The following is a 20045-nucleotide window of genomic DNA, read 5'->3' as shown; positions in this document are numbered from 1 at the left end:
CCTTCAATCTCCTTTCTATTAGACATTGAGGAGATATCCTGAAAGTTTTTGGACCTTAACCCAGAACCACCAAAGTATGCAAGAACTATTAAATATTAAATATATATTTATATATAAGTATGTATTTAAAATATATTTATATATAAATATATTTGAGAATATATTTATATATAAATATTAATATATAAAACATATTAATATATTTAAATAATATATAATGTATAAAATATTAAATATATAAAAATATATGTAATATATGATATATTAAAATATTAAATATATATTTATATATTTAAATGATATATATTTAATATATAAAATATTAAATATGTATTTTCTTTCCTTTGGGGGGACCTGAGATAGATTTGTGGCATTATGTTTTATTCTCATTCTTGTCATGTTATGCACAAAATCCACCTCTTGACACACTTATTCTTTTCTTATGGTTTTAGAACACATCTAAAAATCTTTGATCCATAGAGACCATCTTGTCATATTTTTTCTTGCTTATGTTTTCAGAACACTATTCCAAACAATGTGTTTTCTTTTGCCATATTTTTTAACACTCAGAATGAGTATCCTAACATTTCTTCTCTTGCTTCTGGTGATCCAGATCTTGCTCTCAAGTGGAAAGCTGTCATGCCTGGTGTTTCTATTTTGAAATATGTACCATATTTACTAAATCATATTTGCCAGAGAAAGTCTGTCGGCCCAAACATTTCAAAATCTGCACTTATTATTCTATAGAATTGAGATAATTTTTTCCCTGTTTTATCCATCTGTTGATGACTGAAACTCATTTACTGGCAAATATTCTTTGAATGAGTTTCCTATTAGCATTGCTTAAAGAATATTAACAATAATGATATGCAAAAGTGTATATTCTGTATTACTCAAATAAACTGAATTTCTCAACCCACTTGACAGTTTAAAATTGCCATTAAAAAGAACTTGACTTTCAATGAGAATTAAATGGTGTTTATTGTGGTGACTGATTATTAGCATAAGAACCATGCCTTTTCCTGCTACAGCAGAGGAAATAATTCAATTAGTCTATTAGTGTAAATGTTCTGATTTTAATACATTAATCTGTGGCCTGTGGCTGATAGAAAAGAAATTAACATGGACTTTTTGACTGTGAAATTAGTTGGACGTTCCCAGGGAAGAAAATTAATTATTAATGTGCTTTATTTAAGATTGCCAAGTTTTTTATGATAAATGATGTAATTATGAGATGTCAAGTATACAAATAGTCATGCATCAACATTTCAGCTTATGAATTCCAACATTCACCATTGTGTATGACATATTCATCCCATTTAATTGCCCATTAGAGGGAAGGGAAAGTCATTGTTCTCTTCAATTTCCCTGTGATTTTTCAGTCAGTAAAGTTTGAAAATGTTGAATGCTAATGCACAAAATTTCTGATAACAGCCTTGTGTTTCATTTTCAGCTAAGACCAAAATCAATAAAATTCAAGGTAAAGTAGGGTAAGGCAATAGAAGGGGGAACAAACCTTTACAAAATGGCGAGTTGGGTGAAGTTTGTCTTCAACTCCTTCTCATCTCTCTTTTCCCCTTTCTCTCACCCATTCAGGAGTGTGTGAATGAGTCTTTGTTGCTTTGATGGTGAATTCAAGGGTGTCAGGAGCTTCCACCTTTCCCAGAAATTCTCTCCTTCCCTCATTAATCAGTGTCCCCATTCATTCTGTTACAGCATGCATACCACTGAATAGCATCAGAAGAATTCAGGACCACCTCTCCATGGCCACAGATACAAGAGTCATGGCTGATAAAGTACATAATGTTCTTTAAAATCCTGCAATACCTTGAAATAAGTTTATATATTTGTTCATCACATCTGTGTTTATCAGTTTTAGATATACAAACTCGGTTCCCAGTTAGTTATCCAATCCAACACTAATCTGGGTATTGCTATTTTGGAAATTTTGGTATAGCAAATGGTGTTTTGTAGCTGTGGTTAAAGTCTGTAATCAGCTAACATTAAGTAAGGTAGGTGATCCAGGACTATTGACGTGGACCAGTGTAATTACAGGAGTCCTCATCAAGGGAGGCAAGTGAAGATATAATGAAAGAATCAGAAAGAGAAGATACGATGATGAGGGTAGTAGTTGAAGTGATGTCCTTTGTGAAAATAAATTTATCAAATTGAAGCTGTTTGAATGTTAAATTATTTTGAGGCTTGGAGAAATGTAATTGTGATCTGAGTCATGCAGCCAGGAGCTATAACCTTTGCTTCACCGATGATAAATTAACCCTCTTTCTAACTTTTTCTTGTTTGTAAAATGTTCGGAGAAACTAAATAGCACCAGAGAGATGACTCCTTCACTGTTAATTACTGACCTTTTATTATAGATTAACTGCCTTCTTTCTTTGCTTTCACCCAATTCAGACCAGATGGTGCAAAAGATCCCATGGCTATTAAATTGCTTAAGATAATAATTTCTTCAAATAAAATAAAAATTATTTTCTAGAGACAGGGCCTCACTCAGTAGTCCAGTGCAGGGATGTGATCATAGCTCATTGCAACCTTGCACTCCTGGGTTCGAGCAGTCCTCCTACTTCAGCCTCTTGAGGAGCTGGAACGACAGGTACAAGCCACCATGGCTGTCTTAATATTGGCTGTTAAATGTACCTTTCCTTAAAAGGAATAATCTGCAACAAATCAAATTGCTGCAACTCAAAACCCACTCTTACTTGAAAGTGTTATAATCATGGTAAACGCTTTATTTGCTTAAATGAGTGTGAAGCCTTAACCTTTTCACCTCTGAGCTCTGACTGCATTCCTTTGAAGTTTTTACTTCCAAAGAGGACAAACTTTGCTGTTGAAAAGCTTTTTAAAATTATATTCTGATCCCTTTGATTATTTCAGGTTGACACCTTTGATGATGGAGGAAGGAGCCACCAGGCAAAGAATACAGGTAGTGTGCTGTGTTCATGGTGGAAAGGCATGAAAACAGATTCTCTCTTGGAGCCTTAAGGAAAAACAGCCCTGCCAACAGTTTGATTTCAGCTCACTGAGACCCATTTCAGACTTCTTACCTCCAGAATTATAGGTTAATACATTTGTATTGTTTTGAACCACTAAGCATGTGGTAATTTGCTACTGCACCAGTAGGAAACAAATATACCATGGGATACCTGTGAAAATTATGCAAGTGTGTAAAATCTACTATTTATTCAATCTATAAACACTGCTTTAAAGCCTATATGCATGCAAATCCTTTTGCAATAACTGCCTCACCTCTAGAGGCATGCTACATAGGTTGACACCATTGACCAAAACAGACAAGTGTGGGCCAGATAATAACACCCATCAGTCCCTGCTACTCTTTCCCTTCTAGCTCATCGTATAATCTCATGATCCTTCTCCAGGCAGCCATATCCAGGCTTTCAGGATGAAACCTGTCAGCTTTCCCCATTGGACCTGTATCTTGTTTTCTTCCCTTTTTGTTACCTGAGGCAGGCAGAATTCTAAGATGCACCCTAAGATTCCCAGCCCCTGGTATATATGCTGTATGTATTCCCCTCCCCTTGAGGATAGGCAGAACCAGTAAATATGATGGATGCCACTCCCGTGATTCCATCCTTAATCAGTTTACATTGAGTTTACCAAAAGGAAGATCATCTGCGTGGGACTGATGAAGCCAGCAGAGCCATTAAAATGGACAAGTAGCAGCAGAACCTGTTATATTCAACAAAGAAAGCAAATAGCCATGTTGTGAACTCCCTGTGGGGACCATGTGGCAAGAAACTTCAGGCAGCTACTAGCTGAACATTGTCTTTGGAAGTGACCAGAAGGAAAGCAGAAACCTCAAACACACAAGTAGAGGAAAATGTATTCTGCCAACAACCTTGTGAGCTGAGAAGGAGACCGTGAGCTTGATTATGAAAAAAGAACACAGCCCAGCTGAAACCTTGGTTTCAACCTGGTGGGAACTGAACAGGGAACCCAGCTAACCATTTCCAGATGCCTAACTCATAGAAACTGAGATAGCAACTGGTGTTGCTGTAAGCCACTAAGTTGGTGGTCATTTGTCATGCAGCAATTGCAAATAATACACCATCTTGCAAAAATAATTCTTCAGTTTGCTATCACCAATGCACAAAATTAATTTAAACTATATTATTAATAGTTTATAACCATACATGTTCTACAGAACAAGATAAATGCTTTTCTAAAATGAAAAGAAGTTGTAGTCTGAGCAGAATGGGTGCTTGGAAGAGATACTTCCCTTCAAGGTAACTTTCCCTTCCAATCCCCTTCAATAATTCCTCCTTGCTTACTTGGAATGCTAGGCCACCTCAGGTAGCAAGGAGATATGCCATGCTTTCTAGATTACTGCTGTTCAAGCTGGCTTCCAAATCCTGTCATTTCCATGACCTTGGGGGTCTTTGTCACTCACTGGACCTTGTGCACAATCATGACCTCATGTAAGCATTTGCCCTTTGTGAAGTGTAGGTTCCATCTCCCCAAGGTGTGTTTGTAAGTCACTGAATATATGGAATGAGAAGACTTGGTTTCTATCCTTGTATACTCTACTGTTTGCACCTTTTGTGGCAAGTTGTTTACTCTCTCTGCACCAAATACAATGAAAGTCATAATACTTGAAGGGCTTTGTGAAGCTCATATGATTCAGCTCATCCAAAAATAGTTGACACATAGCCTTTCAACTAGTAAGTGCTCAATAGATGTTTATGCACTTGTTCCAGAAGCATGGCACCAGTGATAGTTTATGACACGATATAATTTACCTGCACCATGAAAATGCCATCTCCAACATTCAGGTTATTTAGCAGCCTATAAGGGCACAAGGAAGTCATACCTTTGTTAGCTGTCTGGGGCACAATCATTTGGACAACCCATGTCTTGCATGAAGTATTGAGCTCAATGCAACGCTGCCTCTGAAGCTTCCTGCAAGAGAAAAGCATAAATTTCCCCCATAGCAAAGGCACCTTGCTCCCTCAACAGCAAACTCTCTGGAGTATGACATTTTGAGAGCAAGAGCCAAAGAAGGAGAGGAATTTAGAGGCAATATATTAAGAGGTCTGCTCACTCAAGACTGTAAATGAAGAGAGCAGAATGTCCAGTGCATCTGGAAAGTCTCCCTCATTAGACATGCTGAGAGGAGGCATGTCTATGAAATGCTAATGAAACCAATCTTATTCACATGTGAAGTTCTAAATATTTTCCCCTTTCTCTCCATGATTTAAAGAGTAACTGGTTTCTAGATAAAATTGCCTTACCATACTTCTAGCAAATTACACCAATGTAAAGTCTGTTTGAAGTTAGTAATGGCACCTGTTTAAGTTGCTTTTGGGAGAACTTTCACAGAGCAAGGTCTTTCTTTCCTTTTGCTGTTTCCATAACTAATGGTGTGCTTCTTTCCAAAATATAAACCTGTCAAAGGGATTATGCCTCACTGGAAATGATGAATACACTAATGGAAATTTTGCATTATCCTCCTAAATTGTAATCCTATTGTGTATTTCCTACAATGGTCTTTTTTTCTTCTTCTCATTCCAAAGCATACACTGGATGATAAATCCCAGGAAACATTTGACAGATTTGGTAAAAATCCTATGAGCAAAACTATTTTGAAAGCTACACTTGAATCAGAAAAAGTGGAGCAAAAGAGATAGAGATAGATTCAGTGCTGGGGGCTGATGAAATAGTGTTACATGAAGCATAAAGAAAGCTTTATAGTTCTCTGTTATTGTATGTTGAATGTGTAGGTGAATAATCAGAATGGATTTGAAGGAAAATATGAGTCAGAGAAAACTAAAGTTCACTAGGAGTGAGCATAAAGGACTATTAGATAGCTTCAAAGAAATTATGCCCATGCTCAGACTGAGTGTTTTGCAGCATATAAGGAAGATTTAAAGACATGAGCATAGACACACCCTCACAAAACTGGAGGAACCCCAGGCATGGTGGGTTATGTTCGTAATCCCAACACTTTGGGAGGATGAGGCCAGAGGATCGCTTGTGCCCAAGAGTTAAATACCAGCCTGGCCAACATGGTAGGGCCCCATCACTACAGAAAATACTGAAGAAAGAAAGAAAACCTGAGAGAGATATAAAGGAGTAAAAACTCTGCACTCAGGAAAACACCCCAGTTTTCTAAAATGGGAGGAAGAAACTTATGTTCAATAAATTACATACCTTTTTGCATCACACTAATTCCTAGTTACATATTAAATAAATAAAGGACATCTACCATTATCTCCTTAATTACTGTGCTACCTGAGAGAAAGATCCTAATAGAGCCATCCACGTAGCCAAACATCCATCTATTTGTTCATAAATTACTTAGATAGTATGTAAGTACTGTAAGTACAAGGACTATGATAGGCACCTATTGGATGATGGTAAATAAAAGAGGATGCTTTGACATTTTTCTCTCACACAGAGCCTTCTAGTTAGGATATGTGTGCAAAAGTTGTGGTCATTATTATTACAGAAAAGCCAGCAGGATAATTAGAAGATTCCAGATCAGAGATAAATTGCCCTGTCTGAGAACATTGTAGAAGGCTTAAGTGTTAGAAGGTCCTCCTTCTCTTTAGAATTCCTTAAAAGAACTGATATTTAAAGAGGAGTTTAAAAGTGTATATTTTTTCTTTGTGGCCAAGTCAGTGCTTAATAATCTCTAGAATTCATGCTTCTCTGGCAAAAGCTGGATTTGAGACATGGCCTCGGATCATTGCCCAAGTGTGGTCCCCAGCCTATTCTCCTTTGTTGATTAAGAGTTGGACCATCAGGCACCACTAACCTGAGGAGCCCAGTCAAGCACACTGGAGATGCTGGAAGAGGAAGCTCTGGGGTTGACCAGGATGCTCCTCCAAGCCCAGCTCTGGGCACTTCTCTAGGAGGCCCTTCTGCTCCTCTTTCTGGGAACAAGGAATAGAGAAAAACTTGGCTCTTGTATGGAACCATGAAGAAAGAAAAAGAGAATTGGAAGAAAAGATAAAACAGAGTAACCTTGTCCATGGCATATGTGGCCCCGTTCTGCAGTAGGGTTCCCTTCCTCTCCCCTGCCCCATCTGTCATACACCACTCTGTGTCTACATTCACTGGAAACTACAACTTTAGGAAGGCAATGAGTGGGGCAGGGACAATCCTGACAGATCATACACATCTAGTATGGACCTGCATCTGGTGTGGGCCTTGGTGGTGGAAGTGAGGAGAGGGGTGTCAGAGACAAAAGAAGGCCCTTCATAGTGTAAGACGGGGTCATGTTGTATATTATATCAATATATGTATAAAAGTTATCCAGAGAAACAGAACCAATAATAAGTAGATAGGTAGTTGATAGGTAGATAGATAACAAATAGATAGGACAAATTGATCGATAGATAAATGACAAATAGATGATAGATACCTAGATGATAGATAAAGATAGATACAGATATAATGACTGATTTTGAAGAATTGACCCATCCAGTTTGAGGGGAAAATAAGTGGGAAATCTTTAGGGGAAGTTGCCAGTTAAAGATTCAAGTAAGATCAGATGTTGCATTCTTGAGTTTGAAGAATAGAAACTCAGCAGAATTTCCATGTTGCCACAGAATTCTTTCTTCTTTGAGAGACCTCAGTTTTTGCTCTAAGGCCTTCAGCTGAATGAATAAGGTCTACCTACATAATAGAGGGTGATCTGATTCACTTATAAAGTCGAATGCTTTAAAAGTAATGTCTAAAAAACACCTTCACAGCAACATCTAGACCAGTGTTTGGCCAAACAGCTGGTCATCATAGTCAAGCCCAGTTGACACATGAAACTACCCATTGCAATACAGCTAAAGTCACAAGGGGAAAGACAGACCCTATTCTGAGATATTTCAGCAGATGTGCACATGGTGATGGAATGTCAGATGATGGAAATAGGGCCAGGGAAGTACACATTCTCTCTTTCAGCTACTCATCATAAAATAAATAATTTAGCTGCTCAGTCAGTATTTACTGAGGTCTAAGGTAAGCCAGACACTGTCCTGGGTACTGTGGACACAGAAGTGAATGAAACAGTAAAGCTCCTTGCCTTCAGGGAGTTGACAGCCAAGGCCAGGGTCAGTGAACTATAAATAGGGGCCAGGTCTGGCTTGCTGCTTGTTTTTGCAAATAAAGTTTTATCTGGATTGGGCCATGGCCACTCATTTACATGCTGTACCTGCTTTTTCTGCTACATCAGTAGAGTTCAATAGTCACAATGTGGCAGGTCAATTCTCCCTGAGAACTACACAGACAGACCTGCATGACAGTCACACTGACAGACCTGCATAATACTCCAGTTATACAGGCAAATTTTCACAGTGCTGCTGTATTAGTCAGGGTTCTCTTAAAGGGATAGAGCCAAGATAGATTAGATAGAGAGAGAGAGAGAGAGAGAGATAATAGAGATAGATGTAGATTAGCTATAGATAGATATAAAAAGATTAGATATAGATTAGATATAGATAGATATAAAGAGGAGTTTATTAAGATTAACTTACATGATCACAGTGTCCCACAGTAGGGTGTCTGCAAGCTGAGGAACAAAGAGAGTCAGTCCAAGTTCCAAAACTGAAGAACTTGGGAGTCTGATGTTTGAAGGTAGGAAGCATCCAGCATGGGAGAAAGATGAAGGCTGGGAGGCTATGTCTGTATTTCCTTTTCACATTTAATGTGCTTTATATTTAATGGAAGCTGATTAGATTGTGCCCACGAGATTAAGGGTGGGTCTGCCTTCCCCAGCCCACTGACTCAAATGTTAATCTCTTTTGGCAACACCTTACAGACACACCCAGGATTAATACTTTGTATCCCTCAATCCAATCAAGTTGACACCCAGTACTAACCATCACAGCTGCGTTACTATTTAGCAAATAATTCAACCTAGGGAAATGGGTGCCCAGACATCAAAGATAGATGAAACATATGGTCAGTAAGAGACTTGCATGGGATTCTGCCTTGCTGGAGAAAGCCAAAATAATGGAGACAGCTATGCATTCCTAGAGGCAAGACCTGTTGGGTCAATGAAATATGAGAAGAGTCAAGGTGACAGATTTATTGGATAGACAGATATTGGATAGATTTATTGAATACATAGTGTAATGCAGCTCTCCGGACCAGCTGTAAATGAGATAAGACAGAAATAATCACTCTGGCATGACAGACCTCGTTAATCAGAATTTAGGAGACAGGCCTTGAAGGTACTGGGGTCCTCACAGCTTGATCAGACTTAGAAAGCATCTTTTTGGCCTCTGCACTCCTAGTTGAAACAAAATTATTTACCTATAGACTTAGGTGAATGCTACACTGCCTATAGGCACATAACTCCAACCTATATGAGGACCAAAAAATTTTAACACTTTGTTTTGGTCTACTGGAATTATCTCCAACCTTCTCCCTGCATCTGGTTACAGCAATACATTTTTTTCTTTCCTAGTTTGTCTGCATCTCATTATTGGGCTGCAAGAAAACACAGCCGGACCCAGCTCAGTGTCGACAACAACAGCAAAGCCTAAAATATTTCCCCTCCGACCCTTTACAGAAAAAGCTTTCCAGTTCCTGGTGCAGGCCTTTGCATAGCAGGGCAGTGAAGCCTAAGTGACTTCCTTCTTTCATTCTGTTGACTAACACCAAAGGTGGATTGATTGCTTCTTCAAAAATAAGAAGTGAGAAAATTAGCATGGATATTTTAAAATCTTAAGAAAAAATAACTTCTAGTAGCAATAATGTTTACTATAGAAACTAGACAAAAAGTTTAAAAATTGCATCTGCTACTAGAATCAAGAAGGGAGGCTTCAAGGACAAGAGGCAGAGAGAGCAAGCAAAATTGGAAAACATAACAGAATTAGATACAGATACCACAAGAGATGAAAACGTAAACTCAGACGTGGACCACGTCAGTTTCAAGGAAACCAAAATTACAAGAACCAGAATTAAAACCTGCCCTGGATAGCAAAAGATCTAAACTGGCATAGAGAAAAAGCTGAATCAATTAAATAGAAAATTAGATACTCTAAGGATTGAAAGAAAAAGAACAAAGTACATGAGAAACACAAGATAGGTACAGAGATTGAGTGTAAAGAAATTAATTTTCTCTATAAGCCATCAGAATAATTGAAAAAGAAGCAATTACAGCTTTTATTATGTAACTATTGTGCCCTAGGTATTGGAGTAAGTACTTTACATTCATCATCAATTTACTCATTGCAACAATCCTTTGAAACATAAACTATTTTTTTTTTTTTTGAGGAAAAAGATGTAGGGAGCCTGGGAAGCCTATAAATTGCCCATAGTTAGCTATTTAACAAATAAACCAGAAATCAAACTCTAGAGTGACTAAACTTAATACCTGATATTCCGTGCCCCTAATGAAAGAACAAACAATAAAAATTTTACTGAAAGAAAAAAAAAATCCAACTTTGTAAATCAGTATGATTGATGCTCATTGTGTACTAAGCAAAGTAATGATGAGTGATGTAGGTATACAAACATGTCACTTTTTGCAAAACAATAAAAGGTCCACTACCTTTTATTATAGGGATGATTTCAGACACCCTAGAAGACAATAACATGGTGAGCAAAACCATGCATTTCCAGGCGTTACTAACAGGAATGCATTGTTTGCTTGAAGGAAAGGTAATGGCATTCTACACCTGACAAGTCACTTCTAGAATAAGGTCCAGTCTAGGAGTCATTTTTTTTTTTTTTTTTTTTTTTTTTGAGACAGAGTCTTGCTCTCGCCCAGGCTAAAGCACCGTAGTGCAATCCAGGCTCACTTCAAGCTCGCCTCCTGGGTTTACTTAAGCCATTCTCCTGCCTCAGCCTCCTGAGCAGCTGGGACCACAGGTGCCTGCCAACATACCTGGCTAATTTTTTGTATTTTTAGTACAGATGGGATTTCACCATGTTGGCCAGGATCGTCTCATAGGAGCCATTTTCAAAGACATTCTTAAATCTTCACACTTATCAGGCAACCAGCTGGACACATCTTGGGTAACTGTTCAAGGGAAGTGTGCAGGCAAATGCTGATCACCTGAAGAGGAGAAAACCACCCAGGAAGTGGCAGGGGATATTAAAACAGGGAAAGTTCTGTTGTTAAAAGTTACAGGGCATGTGATAGGTGTATAGCTCACTTCTTCAGTGCCCTGCTGCTCAAACCCCTGGGGGGAGCATGCAGATGTGCAAGTTGTGGGGCTCTGATCCCATGGAAGTGTCGAGGGGTGAATATTTACAGTTCTTGAAATCTCAGTGAGCATATGTTACCATGTGCTCTTTTAGTTTAGCTGTCCGTGGGGAGCTTGTGTTAATCAGCTCAGTTAGGCCCCCTGCCTTACTGCAAGGACAGAGGGCTGTCTGTATCCTGGGGTTTTTGTCTTGGTGTGCCAGAAGAATCAGATTATATGTGGGCTTGGAGAATTAGTGCAAGGTTTTATTGTTTGAAAGTAGCTCTCAGCAGATGGGGGAGCCAGAAGGGAGATAGAGTGGGAAGGTGGTTTTCCGCTAGAGTTGGCCACCCAGCAGCCAGGCTGCAACCACCCCAGCTAAACTCCACATCATTCCTTATGTTGATGGCCTTCTGGCCTGGCATCTGCCAATGCCTATCAGTGTGCTCTTAAACCAATTCATTCCTCTCAATGTCCAGCTGTTTGTGTCTTCTTCTACCAGTGTGTTCCTCTTGATGTCTAGTAGCTTGTGTGCCTGCCCACTAGGGTCTTGGGGTTTTTACAGGCACAGAATGGGGGCATGGCAGGTCAGGGTGGTCTTGCAAAATGCAACATTTGGGCTGCAAGATGGAAACGCCTGTCCTCACCTAGGTGCATGGGGACACAGACCTGGAGGTAGAGCACTAGCCAGGAACCACACCCTCCTTTACCCAGCACTTTCTTGCTCCCTTCCTGTATCATTTCCCACCTCTGAAGAGATACATCTAACTGCATTAGAATATGGATGATGAGCAGTCTTAGTAGCTTCCTGCTGACAGAGGGTGTTGTTTTGGGATAAACAGCGGTCAGATTCCTCCCAGAGGTCTATCTAGAGGTTCCTATCAAAGGGAAGTCATTGTCTGAGGCTCTGGTTGCCTGACCCTTTGGAATTACATGACTTCAAAGTAAGAGAGAAAAAAACAAGTTTTATAAGGTTAAGTATGCATCAGTTAAACATGTGTTATACAAGGAAATAATCTAGTGCCAACAGGGATAAGAAGTGAAATATACTAACAACAGTGTTGTACCCCAAGCTATTTCACCTTGGCGAAATAAGTTAAAGTTTTTATGGGAGCAGTTAAACTTTAGAAGAGAAATAACTGTTCTTGCCATGTCCTTAACAGTTAACAAGCGCACCCTAAAAATTCTGGCATTTGTGGGCTTTCTGGTTAGCCATTAAAACGTCTTTCTCTTTCCTGTATTTCCTCTCTCTTTCCTGAGCCTCCCTGCCCCTATCATAAGAGACCAAGGTGGCCACTTTCAAGAGGTCTTCAAATGTGCTATCTGGTTCCAGTGCCCATTTCTCCAACTTCATCCTGATGTCAGAACCTTCTTAGTAATAAATTTATCATTTAGGATTAGCTGTCCCTCAACTAAATCAGGAGATAGAGAGGTGTGATTTACCAAGTCCTCTCAGCCTTTTCAGGAAGGCAGTGGGATTTTCATCAAATCCCTGGTCAATCATGGACAACCTAGTAAAATTGAGAGGCTTGGTCTTAGTCCTACATAAGCCCTCCATTATGCACATCTGAACATGTCTCCTTTCCCAGTCTTCCAGCTCGTCATTGGGATTCCATTTAAGGTTGTTTGCTGATACTACTTCTCCTCTTGTTAGATAATGTTTGCCCCCTTCTCTGATGCTATATGTGGTACAAAGCTCTGCCCCAAATATCTCTGCTGCCTGCAGAGCAGACTGCTTCTCAATGTTCATCAGGGTCTGATTCAAAAGTAACATAACATCTCTTCAGGAAAGTTCAAATATTTAGGTGAAATTCTGGAAATCCTCTATATATTTATTATAATCATCTGAAAACTTGCCAAGATCCCCCTTAATTTGCTTGAAGTCCTGCAGGGAGAAGGGACCTGGACCTTACTAGGGACAAATTCACTGGTCATCTGTTGGAGGGACAAGAGTGAGACTGGGGCTTGTTTAGGGGAAGGATTTTCAGGAGGGGGCAAGTGAGAAGCTGAAGCTGGAGAGGGTGGTTGGGGTGGACCTGGAGAAGCAGGACTGGAGGGAGCTGGCTCCACTGCCAGGGGTGCCTCTGGGACTTGAATCTTTAATTCCTTGGGCTTTCCCCTTGTAGCCTTCCCTGAGATGACAAACAGGAGGGCTGGATCATTCCTACACTGTCAGCAAATGTTTGGATTGCCTTGCAAGGTATACAAAGCCTGCACATATGGAGCCTCAGACCATCTGTCCTCATGTCTACAGAAAAGTTCCAACTGTTCCTTCCTAAGGTCAACTCATGCCTTGCTGTGAATCATAATTTGGCCAAACCTTTGTGTAGATGACTATGAGGTGTTTTTTTCTTCAGATTCTGAGGGTCAAAGCAGTCCCAATGATTCAGGATACACTCCAGAGGGGTAGAATCTGGAGGCAGTGAAGAGAGCTGGTTCCTGATTCTGAAAGTCAGGGAATAGCGGCATCCCTCATTTCCCTTCCTTCTTTTAGCAGATGGTTATGAGGTGTTTTTCCTCCAGGTTCTGAGGGTTAAACCAGTCCCAATAGTTCAGGATACACTCCAGAGGAGTAGAATCTGGGGATGGTGAACATTGCTGGCTGCCCATTCTGAAAGACAGGGAATAGAGGCATCCCTCATTTCCCTTCCTTCTTTCAGCAAAAACTCAGGGTGTGATGTAGAAAGAAAGTTAGCATCCTCCATTTACCTTCCACCTTTTATCCCTGAGTCTCAGGGACCTTTGCAGGTGCTGGCCACAGGTACCAATGTGGTGTGTTCCCATGAAGCAGGGAAAATCTGGAGAATAGGAATTAATCACCCTCACCTCTGCCTGCCTTTCTTACTGCTGTTAGCAAACTTTGAGCTCCCTCGGTCTGTTTATGCCATGGAGTATGCTGTGCTTCCATGGATTGAGGGTTTAGCCTACAGGAACTGATCCTGCCCATTTACGTTGTGCCTGTTGCTGGCTTTGGATTCCTCCAACCTGGTCTTTCTAAGGTCTCAGCCTAAAGCTTGGAATCAGGATTGGGACTGAAAAGGTATTTTGGAGGCTTTTCATATCTATTTAAAGTGTCTCAAATATGCCCTGCTGAGTTTGCAGTTATCAGCCAGCAGGGGTCATTCCTCCATTAACTTTCTTACCAGAAACAGTTTTGGGAGGGGGAGTTTCTCTCACTTAGAAAAGGAAAAAAGAGAAAAACAGTTTAAGGGGAAAAACAGGGAGATCCTGAGGGAAGCTCTTGCTCAGTGCAAGTGGACCCATCTAATCTTTTCCCCAGTTCAGACTGGGATGAATTCCTTGTCAATGGGGGAAATGTTTCATTGGCATGATGGGAAAGAAGTGCTCTGAGAGGTCCTGGCTACCACTGATTTTCCCCGCCTTGCCTTGTGGCTGTTGGGTTTGGCCTTTGCCTGCTGTGGACATGCCTAGGCACTCAAGCTTGGAAGGGAAAGGGTAACCAGAGGGGCCCTGAGCCATGCATGCCTGCAGCTGTCAGGATAGAGGCAGAGGTGGCACATCTGGGAACAACTGGTCTGATTTGCACCTTTGGCAGCTGAGCCAAACACTCATTTTACTTAGTAACATTGCCACAGCCAGTAGCAAAACTCTTAACATTATGAAGGAAGAAATAAGAGTCATTTCAAACTGTGTGAGAGAAAGAAAGAAAGAAAGTCGGGGATTTTCACTGACCTGGATAGGGCAGAGTTTTTAAAACTCCCTGGAGAGAAACAGATTCTCTTACCCGTAGGAAAGACAGAGAGGTGGTAGGGTTTTTGGAAGAGAGGCAGACCCATTGGTTTTGCGTTTGCTCACACTCATCTTCTAGGATCTTAGATGAGCCCCCAGTTGAAATGGGAAACGTTCCCTTATCTTCCTTGTAGGATGTGGCTCACTTCTTCAGTTCCACTGCTCAGATTCCTAAAGAGCGCATGCAAATGGGCAGGTTGCAAGGCTCCAACACCATGGCAGTGTCTAGCGGTGAATGTTTACAGCTCCTGAGGCCCCAGTGGATGTGTTACAGGGTGCTTTTTTTTTTTTTTTTTTTTTGAGATGGAATCTCACTCTGTCGCTCAGACTGGAGTGCAGTGGTGCCATCTCAGCTCAATGAAACCTGTGCCTCCCAAGTTCAAGTGATTCTCCTGCCTCAGCCTCCTAAATTGCTAGGATTACAACTGTGTGCCCCACGCTTAGCTAATTTTTTTTTTTTTTTTTTTTTTTTGTATTTTTAGTAGAGATGGGGTTTCACCATGTTGGCCAGGATGGTCTCAATCTCCTGACCTCATGATCAACCCACCTCAGCCTCCCAAAATGCTGGGATTAGAGGTGTAAGCCACCACCCCCAGCCCAGGGTGCTCTTTTAGTTTTGCCATTCATGTGCAACTTGTTAGTTGGCTCAGTTAGACTCCCTGCCTTATCACAAGGACAGCGGGTTTTTTGTATCCTGGGGTTTCTTGCCTTAGTGTACTTGAAGAATCAGATTACATGTGGGCTTGGAGAATGAGTTCAAGGTTTTAGTGAGTAGAAATAGCTCTCAGCAGATGGGGGAACCACCAGTGAGATGGAATGGGAAGGCAATTTTCCCCTGGAGTTGGGCCACTGAGTCGCCAGGCTCCTCTAATTGCCCTGGCCAAACTCCTTGTCATTTCACCAGATGATGGCCTGGCACCTGCCAATACCTGCCAGTGTGCTCATATGCTGATGCATTGTTCTCAACATCCAGCTGCTTGTCTTTTTCTGCTGATGCATTTCTCTCAACATCCAGCTACTGTGTCTTATTTTGGCATATATTCCTCTTGACATGGGTCTCAAGGTTTTTATGGGCACAAGATAGGGGAATGGTGGGTCAGGGTGGTCTTGGTAAAAGAAACATTTGGGCAGGAAAACAGAAATGAGTGTCCTCACCTCAGTCCATGGTCCCAGGTCCAGGAGTGGAAGCCTAGTCAGAGACCATGCCCATCTCTTCCTAGCATTTTCCTGCCCTCCTCCTGTATCAAGATATATTCCAGGAACTGACTGCTGTAACTGGTGTTTGACTTGGGCTACACATGCACAAAGCAAGATTCAGAGCCATTAATGTCAAAGCTTTTGCTGATTCCAATATATTAATCTACAAGGAAATTCTCTAGAAGTGTACATATTCACTTCCCTGCAAACAATTGCATCACATCTAAAGTCTTTGATTCCCAGAAGAATGTGAATTTCTTCTTAAGTAAGTATTTCCTCTTGAAACCCAGAGGGTAAAAGTTCTGCATATTTGGATACACTGTTTATAAAAAGTGTTGGTTGTGGTTTTGGTGGCTCATGCCTGTAATCTTTGGGAGGCAGAGGTGGGCAGATTAAGAGATTGAGACCATTCTCACCAACATGGTGAAACTCCAAGCTGGGCATGGGTGTGCACCTATAATCCCAGCTACTTGGGAGGCTGAGGCAGGAGAGTAACTTGAACCCGGGAGGTGGAGTTTGCAGTGAACCGATATCGCGCCACTGTACTCCAGCTTAGGCGACAGAGTGAGACCCTCACTCAAAAAAAAAAAGTGTTGGCCGGGCGCGGTAGCTCAAGCCTGTAATCCCAGCACTTTGGGAGGCCGAGACGGGCGGATCACGAGGTCAGGAGATCGAGACCATCCTGGCTAACACGGTGAAACCCCGTCTCTACTAAAAAATACAAAAAACTAGCCGGGCGAGGTGGCGGGCACCTGTAGTCCCAGCTACTCGGGAGGCTGAGGCGGGAGAATGGCGTGAACCCGGGAGGTGGAGCTTGCAGTGAGCTGAGATCCGGCTACTGCACTCCAGCCTGGGCGACAGAGCGAGACTCCCTCTCAAAGAAAAAAAAAATGTAAAAAAAAAAAAAAGTGTCAGTATTCTCCCTTAAACTTCACAAATGTCTTACAGAGTAGCTATCTTTAATTCCCTTATTAGAGATAAGAAAATTGAGACATTCAGTGGGTTTTCCAAATGCTAACAGCTTTCAAATTGCAGGTTCAAGCATGAGAACACTAGCAACGTCCAGTTCCCTCCATCCTGCTGAAACCGTTACCCAATAAAAGGATTTGAAGATCTGACGTCACCTAAATGGTCTCTTAGCTTCCTTCTCAGAGGTAAGCATGGAGAATAACACTCAAGTTGATCAGGAAATTTAAGATGTGTTTTATGTGATTTTTATTTGGAAGGCTAAACTTTTCCTAGCCTCACAAACATGAGACTATTTGATACGTTATGCTGGGTGAATATGAGACTTATGTCTGAAATGGTTTTGTTCCTTTCTCAGAGGGTAATATAGTGCCATGCATGAAATAGGCATTTGATATACAAGATATGTGAACTAATTTTCATAGTTAGACCTCTATATTCAGCATATGTTGATGATTGTTGAATGTCCTCCTGTGGACTCTTAGCTGTACAATGCTAACAAAGAAAATTTGTCTATTTCATCCATTTAATTTAGCAAGAGATCAAGGATGAAAAAATTAAACTGATTATTTTTGTTATGTAACCAAATAACTTCTCTTTTCAGCAAGTTGACAGTTTAACCTAAATACCATCTATATCTAATAGCCCAGGCCCATGATAGAAATAACATAAATATCTAATAGCCCAGGCCCACGGTAGAAAAAGAGCAACTTGCCCTCTGTTAGACATTTTGATAAACAGAAAATGTGAAAACATATTTATCCCCAAACCTTAAAATCATCACTGGAATTTTTTTTGAGCTAGAAACACACAATTCTAATTCTACATTCACCAAATTCAAGGCACCAGAATTATGGAGAAACTCCACCAAATCAATGGAATTCAAAGCTGAAAATTCAGCAACTAATTGGCATCATTGTTGTAACTAGTCAAATGGCATAATTATAGTAGACATATAAGTTACCATTGAAACATATAATTGTTCAACATAACGGTATTATTATGATTTCTGATTATATGATATGATTTGGATATAAATACCCATAACAGTACTAAGACATTTTTCATCTGTGCATTTTCTTAGTATCTGACTTGGAATTTCATAAGTCTAAAACAGAAAGAGCATTTTTTAATAAAAGAAAAAGAAATTATTATTCAACATAATACCCTTTTGAGCATGTGAGTAGAAAGAGATAAAGTATTTAAAGGACATAAAGGATTTATGAAGTCAGTCATTAGGATAACCCTAAACAAGTACTGCAGGTAAAGGCCACAATGCAAGGAAACACCTGTACAAATGTGGACATTATTTCATGTATATTTCATGCTTCCGGAACTTATCATTTTATCTTGAGTTTACCATAAAACTATCCATGAAAATAAGCTTTTTCAGAATACAATACTGTCCATGCCATCTTTGGTTTTAACATTCCTAGGAGAAAACAATGTTTCAAGGAATTTGCACATTAGTTATATGTGTGTCAAAATTTTGTACCCTGTAACAGTAAACTAATAATTGAGTTGTACCAAATTCTTTTTAGATATGGATGTTAGATGATCAAAAATATTTTTATTTCATAGAATTTGACATTGGAAGGATTCTTGGAGTGAGAGTTGAGATGCATAGTTCAGGAATTTGTGGATCTGTTTTATTGAAGGTGTTAGGCACCTTCAGTAAACTATCAGTAGAAGTTCATCCTTCTTGGAAAGCAGTTTTTATTACAGTCATTAATGGGGTCATGAAACCAGAAAGGTCTACCTGGGAGATTCTACCATCCATCTCTGTTGGGTTTAAAATCTTCTCCACAAGCACCTGTCAGATCTTTACTCCAGTTCAGTTTCAACCTTTATAGTAAGGAGGCTCTAACTAATCTTTAAAGTAGAAATCATGAGTTCTCTGCCTACCAACCTGGTAATGCCGGTTAACTTTCTTTTTTAAACAATGAAGCATAATGTTGACTTCCACTGAGGATGCAGTTTACACACTGTCTTAACAGAAATTTCTGTGATAATAGAAAATCATCTACCTGCACTGTGCAATATGGTAGCCACTAGCAACATGTGGCTATGAAGCACTTGAAATGTGGATGATGCATCTTAGAGATTGCATTTTGTATTTATCTTAATAATAATTAATTTATATTTAAATTTCTACAGCTACAGGAGTGGCTACCAAATTGGACAACACAGCCCTGTTTTCCTGTGCAGGCTCCTCTTCACATTATTTTACTTTCATATGCTCTGTACATTACATTTTACTGAATTTACACATGCGGTAATGTATTATCACCTAAGCATATATACAACTTTAAGTATTATAAAAGTTCAATAAATATTAATGGTTATCAATAAAATAAATTATTACAGATAATGAAATAGCATGACAAAATATGAGAGGTGATATAGTTTAGCTCTGTGTCACCAACCAAGTCTTATATCAAATTGTATTTCCCAGTATTGGAGGAGGGGCCTTTTGGGAGGTGACTGAATCATGGGTGTGGACTTTCCTCTTGCTATTCTAGTAATAGAGTTCTCATGAAATCTGGTTGTTTGGAAGTCTATAGCACTTCTCTCTTTGCTCTCTCTTCCCACTGTTGCAGCCATGTAGGATATGCTTGCTTCCCCCTATGAAAGTTTTCTGAGGCCTACAAACCATTCTTCCTGTAGAGCCAGCAGAACTGTGAGCCAATTAAACTTCTTTTCTTTGTAAATTACCCAGTCTCAGGTAGTTCTTTATAGCAATGTGAGAAGGGATTAATACAAGAGGTAATTAGAATCAATCTTGCTTTTGTTGACAAAATAGTCATTGCAGGGAAATTCCAAATAGGAGACATGATCACATCATGGTGTAGGTTTTCATAATTTAACATTATTTTAATGAATTGCACACTTTTGATATTGTGTTGATGTGTTTTACTCTGAGTTTTCTAGTATCCTTCTCTTCTTGGAACTTGAAGATTCAGA

The 20045-nt window shown here is 39.9% G+C and overlaps 1 long non-coding RNA gene across 3 annotated transcripts in view; it reads left to right on the top strand.

The window, feature by feature from the left end:
* LOC126947132 (uncharacterized) overlaps window positions 1–17263 on the top strand; it is a 212226-nt gene extending 194963 nt beyond the window's left edge. For 2 of the 3 annotated variants that reach the window (XR_007722936.1, XR_007722937.1), the window contains 2 exons: window positions 2893–3076; window positions 17151–17263. This is a non-coding gene — a long non-coding RNA (uncharacterized LOC126947132). The remainder of the gene's footprint in view (window positions 1–2892; window positions 3077–17150) is intronic. The other variant, XR_007722938.1, reaches the window with a different exon arrangement.
* Window positions 17264–20045: the final 2782 nt, after the last annotated feature.

The sequence above is a fragment of the Macaca thibetana genome, chromosome Y, assembly GCF_024542745.1.
Source record: "Macaca thibetana thibetana isolate TM-01 chromosome Y, ASM2454274v1, whole genome shotgun sequence".
In the NCBI taxonomy this organism is placed as follows: Eukaryota; Metazoa; Chordata; class Mammalia; order Primates; family Cercopithecidae; genus Macaca; species Macaca thibetana.
This window is presented reverse-complemented; position numbering and strand designations above follow the sequence as displayed.